This window comes from Acromyrmex echinatior, chromosome 7 (genome assembly GCF_024713525.1).
Source record: "Acromyrmex echinatior isolate Ae372 chromosome 7, ASM2471352v2, whole genome shotgun sequence".
Lineage (NCBI taxonomy): Eukaryota > Metazoa > Arthropoda > Insecta > Hymenoptera > Formicidae > Acromyrmex > Acromyrmex echinatior.
In genome coordinates, this window is record NC_141858.1 from 2,491,665 (window position 1) to 2,510,725 (window position 19,061).

At 32.2% G+C, this 19,061-nt stretch overlaps 1 protein-coding gene and 1 pseudogene across 2 annotated transcripts in view; one reads left to right on the forward strand and one right to left on the reverse strand.

Moving 5' to 3' along the window:
- The window catches only part of LOC105155055 (uncharacterized), a 556,628-nt gene that overhangs the window by 35,287 nt on the left and 502,280 nt on the right, over positions 1 to 19,061 (reverse strand). The gene's annotated exons all lie outside the window — the stretch shown is intronic.
- LOC147908969 (uncharacterized) lies at positions 4,797 to 9,017 on the forward strand (annotated as a pseudogene).

Genomic DNA, 19,061 nt, shown 5'->3' on the forward strand with positions numbered 1-19,061 from the left:
TCTCTCTCTTTCTCTCTCTTTCTCTCTCTCTCTCTCTCTCTCGCACTTTTTAAAATCACACTCTTGTGACAATTTTCTGATCGGTCTCTTCTTTCTCTCGCCACACCTAATGGGAGAGACATAAGAGACATTAATTTTTTGGAAAATGAGTTGCCACCCTTCTCGAAGACGTTCCTTTTTGCAAACGGGAGGAATTCATTTTTCAACACGGAGCTCCTGCGCATTTTTCGCGACAGATACGCAATGTTCTAGACACGCGCTATCCGGGCAGGTGGATGGGTCGAAGTGGTACAATCATTTGGCCGACGCGGTCGCCGGATCTTAACATGCTCGACTATTTCGTTTGAAGTCACATCAAAGATTTAGTCGAACATATTTGTGATGGTATTGAAACTGAGATACGAGAAGCAATTTTCGCGGTCTTCATTACGCCAGAAATAGCGCACTGCGCGACGCGCAATATTACTTGAAGAACCGAAATAAAATGTTTACGAGAACGACGAAAGCACTTCGAGCAATTCTTGCATTAAAATGCAAGAGTAAATTAGACCTACTGGGGATACCACTTAAAAAAAAAATGGGCCATGCTATCTACTGCAAGGTGGTATGGAAATGATATATCAGTTCCTTGTCACAGATAAAAGAAATTATTAGGTGTTGGAATTAATTCGTAGCGTTTTTTAATGAAAGAATGTTATTTATTTCACATGAGCATTAAAAAATACATTAATGAAAGTACTTCCCATCACTTGTAAAACGCTACGAATTAATTCCAACACCTAATATTTCTCGACTTGCGAGTCTGTATCACATTTTTTTTAACGGTACAGCAAAGAAACATTTCTTTGAATCAAAGAAATCTTTCTCTGAGTGTGCCGATTATTATTTGTGTACGTACAAATTTTTATTCTTTATTTTTTTAGTAACGATTATCTTTATAAAGAATATTTTCTTGATAATATATTTTTAAAATACATTTATTATTTACTTGAAATTAATAATATTTCTGTAACATTTTTCTATGTATGTACAAAAGTATTTAATGTGCAAGCTTTAGAACGAATTAAACTGAATTCTCGAAAAGTTCTCGCTCAATTTTCGCAATTGAGATATATATTTCAAAAGCGCCGAATATTCGCCATTGAGAGTTTAGCGCGCGGAGAGCATGGATTGCCTAGCAAGATCCTCGCGCCGCGCACACCGCTGCGAACCGTCATAACTCAAACGGCGCGCTTGCAAGGCTATCCTCGCTCTCCACGGCCCGCGTGCCGAGCGATCGGTAGTATACACTTTGCAGTAGTAGGCCGGGCGAGCGCGATACGAGACTTTTCAATTCACAAGAGAAGGTTCGCAACTGTCCGGAACCAATTTGATTCTTCATGAGATATGTTGTTAAATACGAAAATCTAAGAAATATTTTTTTATACGTGCACTAACTCATGATTAAGGGGTGAAACATCCCTTAAAAAAACAATATATTTCTTTCAAGGCGAATATCGTCGGAAGTATAAAATATAGAAAAAATTTTTTATAAAAAAGTTGTACTGTTTCAAGAATAATTTAAAGATACAGATAAAAAAAATTTTGTTTATTTTTTTATTTAACAAAATATCCCTACCACCCATAATTTTTTTAAATTTTTAAATTTTTTTTTAATTAAATTAAAGATTATTTTTTTACGAATTCAACCATGTAAACAATACAATATATCATTTTCGAAAATTAATTATTAACGCTTCAATATGTACGTAATCCATATTCATATGCGTAAGTAATTGTCGTCGAAACAGTAAAATATATGAAAACTTGAAAAGATGTCTTAAGTAAAATTTGTTTAATTTTCTATATGTTTTAATATATATGTATTTAAATTTTATATGCAATATACATATATATGTATATGTATTTAGATTTTCTAAATATATAATATTTTCTAAATATATAATATTTTTAAGATATACAATATGTACATATTAACCCTGTTATTATCTCTTTGATTTCTGTTATTACTTATATCCAAATTCTAAACAAAATTGGAAGGTTCGTAACATATTCTATAAGATTTATAAGAATTTTGAAGTATTTATACCTTTATACGGGAGTTTTGCAGACAACTTTTTACTAATCATAAGATTTACAAGAAATCGTAAATATTTACAAATAATCTTACGTCTTATGATACATATGCATAAAATTAGAATACTGGTTATAAGTTCTTACGAGTTTTACGAGAACAAGTTACGAGTCTTACAATTTTGCTTAAAATTGACCAATTAATTTCTTCTAAAAATTAAAAATAATTTCATTCCAAATCCATTCTTTTATAATAAAATTATTGTAAAAGATTAAATTTTTAAAAAATAAATTTTTTAAATTGATGCGTTTAAAAGTACATTGAATTGTTAGAAAATATATATTTAATATATATATATATATATTATATATAATATTATATATAATAATATATATATAATATTATATATTATATATAATATTATATATAATATATAATATATATTATATATAATAATTGTTAGAAAATCTCTCGTCTGAATCGTCATGTGTAATGAGATATAAGAAATAACTTTCTAAATCACATATCACGTCAGAGTCGTAACATATTTTTCAAAGAAAAAATAAGTTTTTTTGGAACAGGTGATAGGAATAACTGTGAGGTAATATAAGTTCATATATACATTCAAGATAATTATAATAAATGGACAATATAAAAATATTCATAACTTATGAAAAGAAGAGCATAAAAACTATCGCACAAGATATTGTTTATGATATTTAATTATCATTACATTAATAAAACATTAGACGTTTCGGCCACAATCTTGCCATCTTCATTAAATTCACAATATTCTTAAAACGCGGAATTACATATATCTGACATTAAATTCAATCGTCGTGTAATATAACTATGTATAAACGTGTTCTTTCATCATGTGAAGGTACATCGTACAACAATGTTGCAGTGCCAATTGTCATATTGCGAATTATGTAGAACAAGAATTTTCAGATTCTAATTTAAAAAATTAACCTATCATTAATATCTTCCAGTCGAAATGTACGAGAATAGAATCTTACCTGTTTTACAGCAAAAAAATGATGAATCTCCTTTACAAAAGTACATCCTTTACACAGATGGAAATTTGTTGTAACATTGTGTGTTATTATTTGTCATATCATATATGTTACTATTTATATATATATATATATATATATATATATATATATATATATATATATTAGGTGTACAAATAAGTTTCCACTGTTTGACAAAAGACGGCGCCACTAGTAAGCTATGGTTAAAATTGTCTGATGTAAAACATTATATCGTAAGGTTGGACATCTGTCAACAACATAACCTTGAAATACTAGCGATTTTGTATCAGCATCATATATTTTTTTTGTGCGAAATTACCGAGTTTTGAGCCGAATAAGCGTCATTTGCGGGAACTTTTGATTTACTTCTTTAATTTGAAGAAATCTGCAGCTGAAGGTCATCGATTGCTTGTAGAAGCATATGGTGAGGCTGCCTTAAGTGAGAAATTGTCGTGAATGGTTTCAAAAATTTAAGAACTGTGAATTTGACATCGAAGACAAAGAACGTAGCGGAAGATCGAAAGTGTACGAAGACGCGGAATTGGAAGCATTATTGAATGAAGATTCGTGCCAAACGCAAAAAGAACTTGCACTTACATTAGGAGCGACTCAACAAGCAATTTCACATCGTTTGAAATCATTGGGAATGATTCAAAAGCAAGGGAATTGGGTTCCATATGAACTGAAGCCGAGAAACGTTGAACGCCGATTTTCCATATGTGAAATGCTTGTCAGACATAAACGAAAGGGTTTTTTACATCGTATAGTCACTGGTGATGAAAAATGGGTCCACTACGATAACCCAAAGAAGAGGAAATCATGGGGATCACCTGGCCATGCTTCAACATCGACAGCCAAGCCGAATATTCATGGAAAAAAACTCATGTTGTGTATTTGGGATCAGCTTGACGTCGTGTATTATGAGTTGCTCAAACCGAACGAAACCGTTACTGGGGCTCTCTACCGAACACAATTGATGAGATTGAGCTGAGCACTCAAGGAAAAACGCGCCCACTACTACTCCATGACAAAATTATTCTCCTGCATGATAATGCTCGATCACATGTTGCGACGCCGGTCAAAACCTACATGGAAACACTCAATTGGGAAGTTCTATCCCACCCGCCGTATTCACCAGACATTGCCCCTTCCGATTACCATCTATTTCGATCGATGGTGCATGGCCTGTCTGAGCAGCACTTCACATCATATTAAGATATCAAAAAATTGGATCGATAATTGGATAGCCTCAAAAGATGAAGCGTTCTTCCAACGCGGTATCCGTATGCTACCAGAAAGATGGGAAAAAGTAATGGCTAGCGATGGACAATACTTTCAATAAAACATTATGTATCGTTCTTTCACAATAAATGCTTAATTTTTGATAAAGAACGGCGGAAACTTATTTGTACACTTAATATATATATATATATATATATATATATATATATATATATATATATGTGACAAAAGTTTAGATTGTTCTAGAATTTATTAAGTATGAGAGAGATTTTTCTTTAGAAAAGGCAAATAAATATCGGGCAAACCTTCAGTGTCACTTTGCTTATTGATACTACTTATTTGGCTTTTTATATATATCATTTCAGAAATTCTTCTTTTCATTAATGATTGTTTTGTGTCTAAAATTCTGATATTATCCCAATCCAATTCGTGTATCTCATTTAACTAGTGACGTGAAACTGACACCACTGACATCTCCAAGGTGGATCTTCTTATGTCAGCCCTATGTTCTTTTATTTGAGTTTTTAATTTCCTTTTTGTTTGGCCAACATAAGATTCACAATTTAAACAATTTATTTTATAAATCACTTTACAATGATCCTCTTTACGCAAAGATCTTTTCCAGTTTTAATAAATTTATTCATTTTATTTATAGGTTTGTAAGCGATATTAAAACCCTGAATATGTGATAGTTTTTAAAATTTTTCCGATACTTTACTTAAATATGGTATTATAAAAAACTTTTTTTTTGCTGTAAAACAGATAACGATTTTATTCTCATACATTTCGACTAGAAGATATTAATGATAGGTTAATTTTTTAAATTAGAATCTGGAAATTCTTGTTCTACATAATTCGCAATATGACAATTGGCGCTGCAACATTGTTGTATGATGCACCTTCACATGATGAAAGAACACGTTTATACATAATTATATTACACGACGGTTGAATTTAATGTCAGATGTATGTAATTCTGCATTTTAAGAATATTGTGAATTTACTGAAGATGGCCAGATTGTGGCCGAAACGTCTAATATTTTATTAATGTAATGATAATTAAATATCACAAACAATATCTTGTGCGGTGGTTTTTATGCTCTTCTTTTCATAAGTTTTGATTTTGTAAACCACGTTCGTTTTTATTAAGAATATTCATGTTATGGTCTTACGTTTAATCAGTGCATGTCATTCTGTCATAATCATATCTATACAATTTATTAAATTGTTTTATATTACGACACAAAGCAAAGTTTTTAGACATGATTATCAATCCACTTAATATTGTTAAACTTTTATTAGCTTCTATAAGTTCAGTATATCTAACAAAACAACAGTGTCACTGAAGCAGAAATAGAATTAAAAGAACACATACAAAAATATTGTTGGATAGCATTTTTCACTATAATGGGTTGGAAGTAACAGAAGAAATCTATTTCGATTATCAAGAACCTTATAAACTACATAATTCTGAAATAATTGAAGATGAAGAAGCATAGAGTGAAGATAATTTAAATTCTTATCCTCAATGTTCAAATGATGACGCAGACTTTGCCAGTTTTTGTAAAAGACGAGCTGTTGAATATTGGCGGAATTGAGACATTAATGAAAAAAATAACAAACAAAGGAATCAGTGCAAAAATCAGTGCAAAATAAATTTAGAAGAGTTTCATCTGAACGTCAATTAAAACGGGAAGAACAATTACATTTAGGTGGAAATCGTATAAAAAAATTATCAATATAATATATTATGGACGTATATGTGTAATAACACAAATTATATAAATCAAAGCCTTAAACGGTCTAACTGGATCTTAAATGCTTGTATGATTCTTGTGTGAATTTATATACTACGTATGTAGTCCTCAGAAACGCGCGCCGAAATAATTTTTCAGTCTTGAAAACACTAACTCTACTAAACTACCGCAGTAATATCATGATTTAAATTGGCTAGCAATTCAACAAATTTTTGATGCTTATTCACATCTCCGAAACGATCATAATAATGATTGAATAACATATTAAAATCTGTAAATAATTAATACTTATTGCAAAAAATATTACCTCGGCCGGAAATCGAATCCGGATCTCTTGCATTCCGTGCGAGCATTTTTGCCTCGGTAGTCTAAAAGTTTAGGACGCTCTACAGCTCTATTTACTACAGCTGTTGAATCAGGATTCATAGTTCATGATATCAATTTACAAAGATAGACTTTACAAGCTCAAGAAGAAATAGGAAATTTAAATCCTATATTTTAAGCATCTCACAGTTGGGTATTAAGATTCAAAAAGTCCCACCGAATTGTTTCGAGAAAAATTACGAAATTTGTAAGTAGAAGAACAATAGAAAATTTATTTGTTTATTTGCAAAATATTACATGGGCTGAAAAGTCCCGGGATTTTTCAATAGGTGGCGCCATTAGAAAATGAACATGATTCATTTCGAGAGGTTCATCTGTCACTAGTTTATGTATGAAGTTTCATGACATTTCGTTCATTCGTTTACAAGCTACAGTCGTTTAAGCGGCGTTACTGTCGCCTTCGTAAAAAAAATGGAAAAACAGGAATATCGCATCTTGATCAAACATTGTTTTTTGATGGGAAAAACTTCTGAACAATCATTGAAATGGTTGCAGAAATGTTAACCCACATCTGCTCCTTCGAGAACAACAGTTTATCGGTGGTTTAGTGAATTTAAAATGGATCGTACAAGCATCAAAGACGCACCTCGTTCTGGAAGGCCAAAAGAGGCTACGAATGCGGAAATCGCAAAGCAAGTGCATCGAATCGTTTTGAGTGATCTTAAAGTGAAATTGCGCGAGTTAACTGAGGCCGTGGGTATCTCAAAAAAACGGGTGGGATACATTTTGCACGATGTTTTGGAGATGAAAAAGCTATCGGCACGATGGGTGCCGCGTTTACTGACCATCGACCAAAAACAGCAGCGCGTTGATGATTCAACGGCCGGTTTGGCGTTGTTGCAGCATAATCGAGCGGACTTTTTTCGACGTTTTGTGACGTGGGTCCATACGCCTGAGTCCAATAGGCAGTCTGCAGAGTGGCTGAAAAGCCACGAAAGCCGACCAAAGCGGCCAAAAGACCAACGCTCGGCCGGGAAGGTTATGGCCTCCGTTTTTTGGGATGCGCATGGCATAATCTTCATCGATTACCTGCAGAAGGGAAGAACAAGTTACGGGAGAATATTATGCAGCGTTATTGGACAAACTGAACGACGAAATAAAGAAAAAACGGCCCCATATGGCGAAGAAAAAAGTTTTGTACCATCACGATAACGCACCGTTACACACGTTCTTGAAAGCGATGGTCAAATTGGACCAATTACGATTCGAATTGGTTGCTCATCCACCGTATTCTCCAGACTTGGCTCCCAGCGACTATTATCTGTTCCCAAACCTCAAGCGGTGGCTCCAGGGAAAGAGATTCACATCGAATGAGGAAGTCATCGCGGAAACCGAGGCGTATTTCGAAGGACGTTTCATACTACAGAAAGGACATCGAAATGTTGGAAAATCGCTACACCAAGTGTATCGCCCTCGAAGGCAACTATGTTAAGGAATAAATATAAACTTTACCTAAAAAACGCTTGTTTTCATTAAAAATCTCGGGACTTTTCAGCCCATGTAGTACAGCTATTGATTTTCTGAAACCACTTATCGAACAGTTTGGATCTGAAAATGTTTTTAATTCTGATCAAAGTGGTTTCCAATTGGAAATTCATTCTGGAAGATCATTGTCTAATCAAGGAATAAAGAAAGTAAAGTGTGTTGTGCAATCTATATCATCAACAACACACTCATATACCATACAATAATATTGTGTAATGGAAATTTGCTGTCACCTTTAATTATTGTATTAAAAGAAACTAATGGTATTTAAACCAAGAGTACAAGGTAATTAAATAAATTTCCTTTCGCAACAGATTTTCAGATACTGTTTTATTATTAAAAAATAAATATAAATTTGCATAAACAAAATAATATAATGAAATTATAATCTTTGTATCATTCTTATGATATATTTTATATTTTATTTAAGAATCTCATAATAGTCGTAAAATAGTTATTAATTTAACATTTATATATTTCTTATAGATCATTTTAAAATGTGGTTAGAAGAAACTTATTCTCCAAACATTGGTTCTAATAGCGTTCTTTTTATCGGTTCATGGACTGGACATTGCCAATATTATTTCAGATTTAACACCTGCAAAAAAATATATTACTACTATGATTATACCGAAAGGCACTACAGGAAAAATACAACCATTAGATGTTTACTAATTTAGAATTTGGAAAAATTTTACTAAAAGATTTTCAGATATTGTTTTACTATTAAAAAATAATATAAATTTACATGAAAGAAATAATATAACGTAATTATAATCTCTGATCCATAATCAATTGTCATCTCCGCGATATCACAACTTATTTAAATATTCATGGTTTAAAAGTGCTTATACAAGCAAAAGATCAGAAAAATTTGAAAATCAAATAGAATTTAATTTTCGACAAAAGTCAACAATATATGATATCGAAGGTTGCAGTAATATAACTGTAGTAAGATGTTCATGGTGTAAGAAGTCATTATGTTAAAAACATTTTTTTATCGAGTATTATTATTGTATGAATATAACGAGTAAATGATACAAAATATAAATTTATTGTATTATATATAAACATTTAGAAATTATTTCATTGTTAAGTACGTTTAGAAATTATCACATAAATTACAAGTAAATAAGATATTCACAGTTATTCCTATCACCTATTCCAAGAAGCTTATCTTCTCTTTGAAAAATATATTACGGCTCTGATACGTAATACGTGATTTAGAAGGTTATTTCTTATATCTCATTACACATGACGATTCAGATGCGAGATTTTCTAACAATTTAAATATATTTTATATATATATATATATATATATATATATATGTATATATATATGTATATATATATATAAGATATAGTTATTAAATATATATTTTCTAACAATTCAATGTATTTTTAAATGCAACAATGTTTTAAAAATTTATTTTTTAAAGATTCAATCTTATACAATAATTTTATTATAAAAGAATGGACTTGGAATAAAATTATTTTTAATTTTTATTCATAGAAGAAATTAATAGGTCAATTCTAAGCAGAATCGTAACTTGTTCTCGTAAAACTCGTAAGAACTTATAACCAATATTCTAATTTTATGCGTATATATCATAAAACGTAAAATTATTCATAAATATTTACAAATTCTTATAAATCTTATGAGAATATGTTACGAACCCTACAATTTTGTTTAGAATTTAATTTAACATTTAGGCATAAATGTCAAAGAAATAATAACAGGGTTAATATGTATATATTGTATATCTTAAAAATATTATATATTTAGAAAATCTAAATACATATATATACATATGTATGTAATATTGTATATAAAATTTAAATATATATAAATAAAGCATATAGAAACCCATACAAATTTTAAGACATCTTTTCAAGTTTTCATATATTTTACAATACTATTCCGATGACAATTACTTATGCATATGAGCATAAATTACGTATATACGGAAGCGTTAGTAATTAATTCTCGAAAATAATATGTTATAATATAACTTTATTAACATGGTTGAATTCGTAAAAAAATAATCTTTAATTTGGTTTAAAAAAATTGAAAATTTAAAAATATTATGGGTGGTGGCCAATTATTTTGTTAAACAAAAAATAAACAAAATTTTTTTTATCTATAACTTTAAAATAACTTTTGTTTAAAAAATTTTTTTCTAACTTATACTTCTGACGATATTCGCCTTGAAAGGAAAATATCATTTTTTTCTTTAAAGAGGTGTTTTACCCTTTAAACATGAGTTAGCGCATGTATAAAAAAAATATGTGTCTCTTAGATTGTCGATAATCTGATGTTTAATAATATATCTCATGGAGAATCAAATCGTTTCCGGATAATTGTGAATCTTCCTTTGTCAATTTGGTCCGCTCTTGCCCATATTTGACGATTATTTTGGGATATTCCCTGTACAACACTGGATAGACTTACTCTAAACGTAAGAATATATAAAACTAAATTTATATGTATATACTCGTCTTAAGACAAGATCTTAATTTATCGATCTCATTTTATTCAAGGGAACAGAATAAAAATTATTGATTTAACCTTAATATAGTTAAAATTTTATACTGTGTACAATTGAGCTAAGATTAAGTACAATAAGAATTTTTTTTTCTCGATATTAGAAATTCTTTCTGAGCGTATAATGTTAACTTTAATTTTTCAAATAAGACCCCCCCCCCTTTTTTATTACAGAATCAAGTTTTAGATAAAAAGTATGAAGTTTTTATTCGATTTTCAAAGAAATGCATTTATCGGTAGTTATAAGCTATTAAAAAATTAGTCGCTCCAGTAAATATTAAAATATAACTGTAATATAAATTAGAGAGCACATCGAAAGAACAATGACGTACTTCATGATTATGGAGACAATATGTAAATGTCACATAATTTTGAGGATACTTAAGAAGAATAAAGATATACTTCTTCATTATGCTATATAATCAATTATTAAAAAGATAATACTACTTAACCGACCTTCATAATCTTGATCTCGATATATCTTGTCAACGTCATAATCCTGAGTAACATCCAACAGGTTTTGGTTATAGCTCGTTATCCGTTAAAAAATTATTAAAAAGAAAAATTAAAATAATAACGTCTCCTGTCTATTGTACTCAATAGAACACAAATTTTCTGCAGTAAAATAAATTTGCTGCTTTAAAAACAAAAATTTTTTTTGAAAACGTTTTTTTATATAATTTTTGTTTTTATATGATCGGGGCGCACGACTTTCTATGCTTCATGTGGAAGTCGCGCGCCCCTAAGCAAGGGAGGAGGTGAGAATCGCTTCGCATGGACAATCGTAAAATATATTTCAAAGCAGAAAATTTTTGTTTTATATAGTAAAAAAAAACATTATTTTTCTGTCTTCTTAATAATTTTTTAACGAGTAACGAGCAACGACTAAAACCTGTTGGAGGACTTGAAGTCATGATCTTAACAACGTATGACAAGATTAAAGTCATGAGGGGGAGGGGGTTCCACTAAACAGGATATTTACCGTTTCTACATATCGATTATTACGATGAATATTACTAAGGCGTAAGGCCTCGGTTTAAAGGCGTAGACGTTCGTACAGAATACAAGAGATCCGGGTTTGACTCCCGGCTGAAATAATATTTTTTGCAATAAGTTTATTTACAGCTTTTCGGTACATTAACATCTTTCTAATGGATGCCTGATTGAGCATGAAATTATTAAATTGCCAAACTATCAATTTAATTTGTGACATTATTAAAATAGTTCAATTGCGTTTATAAGTCTGAAAAAATCAATTCGGCGTACAGTTCAAATGATTACATATTTAGTATATAGAATCATATAGAAATTATTTAAAGCATCTAAGAGCTTCGACCGTTAACGTCTTATAAGTTAGTGAAACAAAGTGAGCGGAATCGATTCTAACCAACATTTTTATTTGTTGTTCATTTGTTGCTAAAAAGTTGCCAAAGAAAAAAATTTGTTGCTCTATCGGTTTATTTAAAAAGTGATGTTTCACCAAAAAAAGATTAAATTAGCGGAACAATAACAAAGCCAGTCTACGCAGAAATAACGTAGGAATTTGTTGTTAATTTGGTGCTAATTTGTTGCTATCGAAATATCATTGTTTTGAATACATTACATATTAGAAAAGTGTAAATAACAATGAGAAGCCTCAGCGTGCGAACGGAATAAGAGTAAAGTATTAGTAAAGATTTGTTGCTCGCTTAAAATTGGTACTGGTATGTCATCCGAATTTGTTGCTCTCGAAATATGCAATTTATAAATGTGTTGCTTGCAAAATAAGTATAAATAATCACGAAAAGAGTGCAGGCGGAACATGAGTAAAGTACCAATAAAAGATTTGTCGCTCGTTTAAAATTGGTACTGAAAATTCGATTGGTTTTTGACGATCGGTTAATGAATCTTACACTTACTAGAGCGCTGCCCGGAGATTAGCTAAAAGAAACTATTAATTTTTCACTTCTTACATTAATAATAAATTAAGATAATGATATCCTGATGGTATATTGCTTTTAGATTATTTTGGTACCAAATATCTGCGAGAAACAAGTACTTAATCTGAACTTGATTTGAAATGATGGGTATTCCATGGTGGGGGATTAATAGGTGTGAAAATTTCAGCCTGAAGTTAAAAGATTATTTTTAATTTATATTTTTAATTTATATTTAAAATATATATTAATAATTGCAGATCTATTGTGTAAGTATCAAGTTTTGTTTGCTCTTTTTCTTTTAAGTCGTCGTATTGTATCTATGTCTTGTTTGGTCGAAAACAGATTGTTGTGAAATGTCCTAATTGTTGGTTTGATGTCCGAGTATGACATGGTCCTGTATAATCTATCACAGCAAAAAGTATGTACTTTTTTTTCGATTTTTGATTGATATTTTGAATTGTGTTGGTAATTTTTTTAACAAAAAAAATTTTTTTTTACCGTCTTTATTGCACATTTTTATGAAAATTGACCTAAAAAAATATAAAATTATAAAATTTCAATTTTACAAGTTGTCCAATAACTGCAAGATAAAAAGTTCGAACTGGTCTTAAGGTAGATTTTAGAGCATTAGAATATATTTTGATGAAATTAACCACATCAATACGTATGTAACAATGTGGGACTGTATTTTGATAAGCATCTGCATATTGCTCGATAGTTGGGTAACACATAAATCCTTTTATAATAACAGCAATTAATAAAGCTCGTGAAGTGTCTGTCACAACTTCTTTAGGATATGGAGCATCCATTCTACACCATTCCATTAACCAAAATCTGATAAAGGTGGATATATGTATCTCGGTCAAAAATTGCGAAACTGAAAATTGACCAGCAATGGAATTAATTACTGCGTACTGCGATACAAAAAAATATAATGGGACAATGTTCCATCTGGTCTATTCAATCGTGGAACTCTAATACCATTTGCATCAATATATAGTGTAATATGTTCTGATTTTAATATTTTTTTATAAATCTGTATCTGATGTGACGTACAATAAAATGAATAGAAGAATTTTGGCCTATGTTATGCAAAACATTTTTTCCAAGAGCTGTACTTTTTCAAGAACTTTTTATTGAGTTTGGATCGAGATAATCCGAAGCAATTTTTCATGTTTTGTTTTATGCAAAACATTTGCTGTATAAAACAAGGAAGCTTTAGGCCCTCCTGGAGACATTAACCTCTTTGCTTCTTCAGCTCTAAAAAGTTCCACACATATATTTCTCCAACCTTCTTTCGATTAGCAGCTCTCAAATTTCGTTTTTCACATCATCATTTCTGAATGATAATGTATATTCTATTTTTATGTAATTAAAACATTTTTGTAAATTGCCTCGGAAATTTGATCCGCAATAGCACTTTCCTAAAAAACAAAAAATACTTTATACAGTTTAAAAAAGAAATTGACAGTGAAGTTTCTTGAGAGAAAGTTTCTAGTATTATCGCTAACTTGACTGATTGTACATCGCTATTAGTTAAAGATGAAAACACTGAAAATACATTTTTCTTATTATATATTCATTCTCCATATTAATAAGATACGCGCGCGAAGTTATACGTAAAATATCTTATATAATAATACACTTATCATAAATATTATCATAATCAATATTCTGTGTCAAATAATGTCCTTTAAAATTTATACCGCATTGAATTCTTGTTTCTAAATGTTTTGCGCTATTATATCTTACCATTCTCCGCTTTTAAATCGTACATAAATTCGTTTTCCGTACTTTCGTATCTAATAGAGATTCGTATTCTCTTAGTGTAATGTTATTATGAATATTTTTTCATTGCTTATATTAATTATATCATTTAACGAAATATTGACAGACATAATATTTTCGTTATGATTTTTACAAATTTGATTTAAATACTTTAACACCCAATAATTCTCGTAAATTATATTTATCACAAGTAACAAATGGATATAAAGGTGTTAGTTTAATTTGTCCATGAATCAACAATTCATCTGCAATTTTTTGTCAAATTGAAGCAGTTTTCGACACTATTTTTATTTTCGTCTATTAGTACACAGTGCGACAAATATGTTCCCGGACACGAACCACATCTCAGCAACCAGTGGCGACATCTGTGCGTTCAAACATGCATTTTAAAGGTTGAACATTTTGCTATCATCTGTCAAAGTTTCATTCATTTTGGTTGACATATAACGAAGATATGACAGTTCATGTTAAACAAGATTTTGGTCGAGGTAGAAATTTTAATATGGAACAAAGAGCAGTGATTAAATTTAACGCAAAACTTGGTAAAAGTGCATCAGAAACATTCCGATCGATGCAACAAGTTTACGGCAGTCAATGTCTAGGTCGTACAGCTGTTTTTGAGTGGCATAAGCGTTTTTTGCAAGGCAGAGAGACCCTTGAAGATGACAAAAAATTAGGACGGCCAATTTTGGTTCGAACACCCGAAATGATCAAAAAAGTACGTGATTTTGTTGCAAACGATCGCAATGCATCACTAAAAATGATGGAGGAGGCTTTAAATATCAGTAGAGAAACGATTCGAACCATACACATATTTGTCGCACTGTGTACTTTTTCGATCATTTCGGGTGTTCGAAGCAAAATTGGCCGTTCTGATTTTTTGTCATCTTCAAGGGTCTCTCTGCCTTCCAAAAAACGCTTATGCCATTCAAAAACAGCTGTACGACCTAGACATTGACTGCCGTAAACTTGTTGCATCGATCGGAATGTTTCTGATGCACTTTTACCAAGTTTTGCGTTAAATTTAATCACTGCTCTTTGTTCCATATTAAAATTTCTACCTTGACCAAAATCTTGTTTAACATGAACTGTCATATCTTCGTTATATGTCAACCAAAATGAATGAAACTTTGACAGATGATAGCAAAATGTTCAACCTTTAAAATGCATGTTTGAACGCACAGATGTCGCCACTGGTTGCTGAGATGGTTCCTGTCTGGGAACATATTTGTGTATGTCCTTTTGACATTTTAAAATTGTCTTTATAATAATCTCACTAGAGATTCCTTTTTTGCCTTTCTATATCTTCAATGTTTATAATTCTATCTCACAGATAACAAAAATATAATATTAGGTATTGGAATTAATTCGTAGCGTTTTTTAATGAAAGAATGTTATTTATTTCACATGAGCATTAAAAAATACATTAATGAAAGTACTTCCCATCACTTGTAAAACGCTACGAATTAATTCCAACACCTAATAGTTAAAGAAAATTGAACGGACGAAAGGCTGTCGGTATACAAATACACATAAATACTAGTTTGAATTCGCGCATTTCACAGTGAACAATCGGTTCATATCAAAAGGTTCACATTAAAGATCGATACACTGCATGTAAGAGCAAAACTATTCAATACCACTCACAAATAAAATAACTTTGTCTCGCTGAGAAAAACGAAGTAGAATTTAAAAGGATTCCATTACTTCTCGACCGTGCCACGCAACATATCACGCGAGTGACACGATCAAACAATAAGACAATCGCGCTGCGCATTGTCGCGGCACGATAAAAACTAACTTTGACACTTCTCAAAATTATATCATAAAATAATTTAGTATGAAAATCACACTAGCAACTAATTTTTCTGTCAACCTACGTGAAAATAAACTTGTCATATGAAGATCGTATCGTTAAGAGACTATCTTTTAATATTTTACAGTGAACAGTAAATTCAAAATATGGATATATTAAGAGCAACAAATTCAGACATCTCATTACCAATTTTAAGCGAGCAATAAACATTTTACTAATACTTTACTCTTATTCCATCAGCACGCTGAGGTTTTTTATGGTTATTTATACTTATTTTGCAAGCAACAAATTCGTAAATTGCATATTTCGAGAACAACAAATTCGGACGACATCACAGTACCAATTTTAGCGAGCAACAAATCTTTTACTAATACTTTACTCTTATTCCGCCCGCACGCTGAGGCTTCTCGTTGTTATTTACACTTTTTTAGTATGTAATGTATTCAAAACTATAAAATTTCGACAACAAATTCCTATGTTATTTCTACATAGATTGGCTTTGTTATAGGTATTGTTCCGTTACTTAATCTTCTTTTAGCGAAACATCATTTTTTAAATAAACTAACAGATCAACAAATTTTTTTCTTTGGCAACTTTTTAGCAACAAATAAAAATATTGGTTAGAATCGATTCCGCTCACTTTGTTCCGCTAACTTATAAGATATCGACCGTTATAGGCATTACATTCTTACTTGTTGTGTAAAATTGAAAAGAAGTATAAATCTAAAAAAATTTATAAATACAATCATTATTTTTATTATTATCTTTAATAAATACAGCAGCAGCAGCTTTTTAAATGAAACAAACGGTGATTTCTGAGAAACCGTTATGAACGCGTAAATAATAAAGAGAAAGAAGATATAGAGAGCATGCGCAATAAAAAATAAAGCTGTATTAATAATCAATATAGATCGATGTATGGATTAATTGTTTGGCGAAGACGCGGTTAGAAATGCATAAACAGCCATCTGGACAAATAATTATTCTTCATTAATTTAATTGACATGCTATTATTAATTGTAAGCATTAATAAAAACATTTTTGTAATTAATAGAAAGTAGATACAGATACTTGCCCCCTCCATGGTGTTGCCACCTTGATGTGAGGGGGCTCCGCTCGGGCAACATCACACGCATCCGGGGTCTTCGCTGAAGCTTTTTGATATTTCGGCGCGGAAATCAAACAAGTGTTCCCGTCTCGAGTAGCCAAGGGTACACCCCCGGGTAGATTACCTGCAGTGACATCAGCCACAATAGACACTCTGACCTGCCTCAGCCAGAAGCGTCATGTGGCTCTGTTGGGAAGGGAACGTACAGTAGGACATTAGGCTGATTGCGTCTCATTGGATGGGCAAAGTTAGGGGTAGATGGGAAAGTTATTTCCGCGAGAGATGGGAGATGCTGTAAAACTACTCATGTACGTAAAGGGGAAAGGACGTGGATAGGCAAAGAATAAAGGGAACGGATATGCTTCCAAACCTCACTTCTACCAATAAGAGCTTGCCTTCTCATATAAAAACCCGAAGGTATTGTAACAGGCCAAATGAATCATGAACGATGAAAAGAATGCGCAAAAAGCGACTAACATTTGCCGAGCCCGATATACTATTGACAGAGAATGCATGTCACCCTTGTGTAAATACATGGCGTGCGGTGCGGGTAGGCTCAAATGGCCAGGGTTCGCTCTTCCTTTGCTAATCACGGAGGATGAGTCACGTGTAGATCAATTAGTTAGAGGCGCGCCCTTCCTGTGCAAAACAGAGAATGAGTTCGGGTAGACCTAGGCCTCCCCCTCGGGGGGGGGGGAGGGTTTGCAAGGGGTCTTTCTTTGCAAAAACACGCAGGATGATCGCGCGGAGGTAGCGCCGGTATAACGTAGGGTGTGATAAAAGGCACAGGTCTTTCTCGAACTTGGCGCCACGCAAACATGGATGTGTTTCTCTATGGCTCTTGAAGTGAACCGGCAGGGACACGGGTAGAACTACTACGACAATAAAGGGTCTACCTGTTCCTTGCACATTTGCTTTAGGGGTCTACCTCCCTCGTGTACATTTGCATGTACACGAAATCAGAAACACGGGCAGGGATCATTACGGATCAGACAGGAGTCTGCTTTCTTCTGACCTGAGCTTAGTAACTCGATGCAAAACTGAAGGCAGGGACACGAATAGGGCTGCTTGGATGCGAGGATCATCATTTCTGTGACCAAAGAAAGATCTGCCCTCCTTCTCTCATGTTAGAGACTCGAAGGCAGGGAAACAGATAGTGCGATTGGGCGATTGAGCGGCCTCAATGAGATTAAGTCCACAAACGCCACACAGGGGATCCCCTTATCCTGTATCCTCATCTAACCGAAGAGTGCGCTGTAGAGGCGCGGCTACCGAAGGACGCGCCGCTACAGACTTGTTGAGTGACTACTATCACTCTTATTATTACAAGATAGGAGACATGATAAGGGACAGGACGAATAGGACGGACTCATATATTGTAGTCACTCTGTAGCCTCTAGAAATGGGAGGTATAATATATATCTTCCAATATCCCCTCCCAATCCCCTTCCTCTAACTTTACGTCTGGGCTAGGAGGTACGGGGTAATATCCGGGGCCATCATTTCGGAACAGAAGTTCACTTCCCTTTGTATAATGCAGGTGAATAGTCACTAACCGTAGATTATAGTTAATTAGAAGCACTAAGGCTTCAAGATTGATTTGGATTTAAAGCTATCCGGATATCCGTTAATCCAAATTACGAATAAATGTAATGTGATTTAAATTCGGATTATTTGGAGATTTGAATTTTCTAAGATATCCAAATCTGAGATCCGAATAATAAAAGTCCGATTAGATCCGATTAGATTCTCAGATTCGGTTCTGGATTTGTAGCAAACTTATAGCGAATTCAGTTGGATGCATTAGTGCGAACTGAGTGTATATTAAAGTCATATTATATTATACATCCCCTTCTTTTGTGAATAGATAATGCTGCGGAAGGAGGAAGCAGAGGGGGGGGAGGGA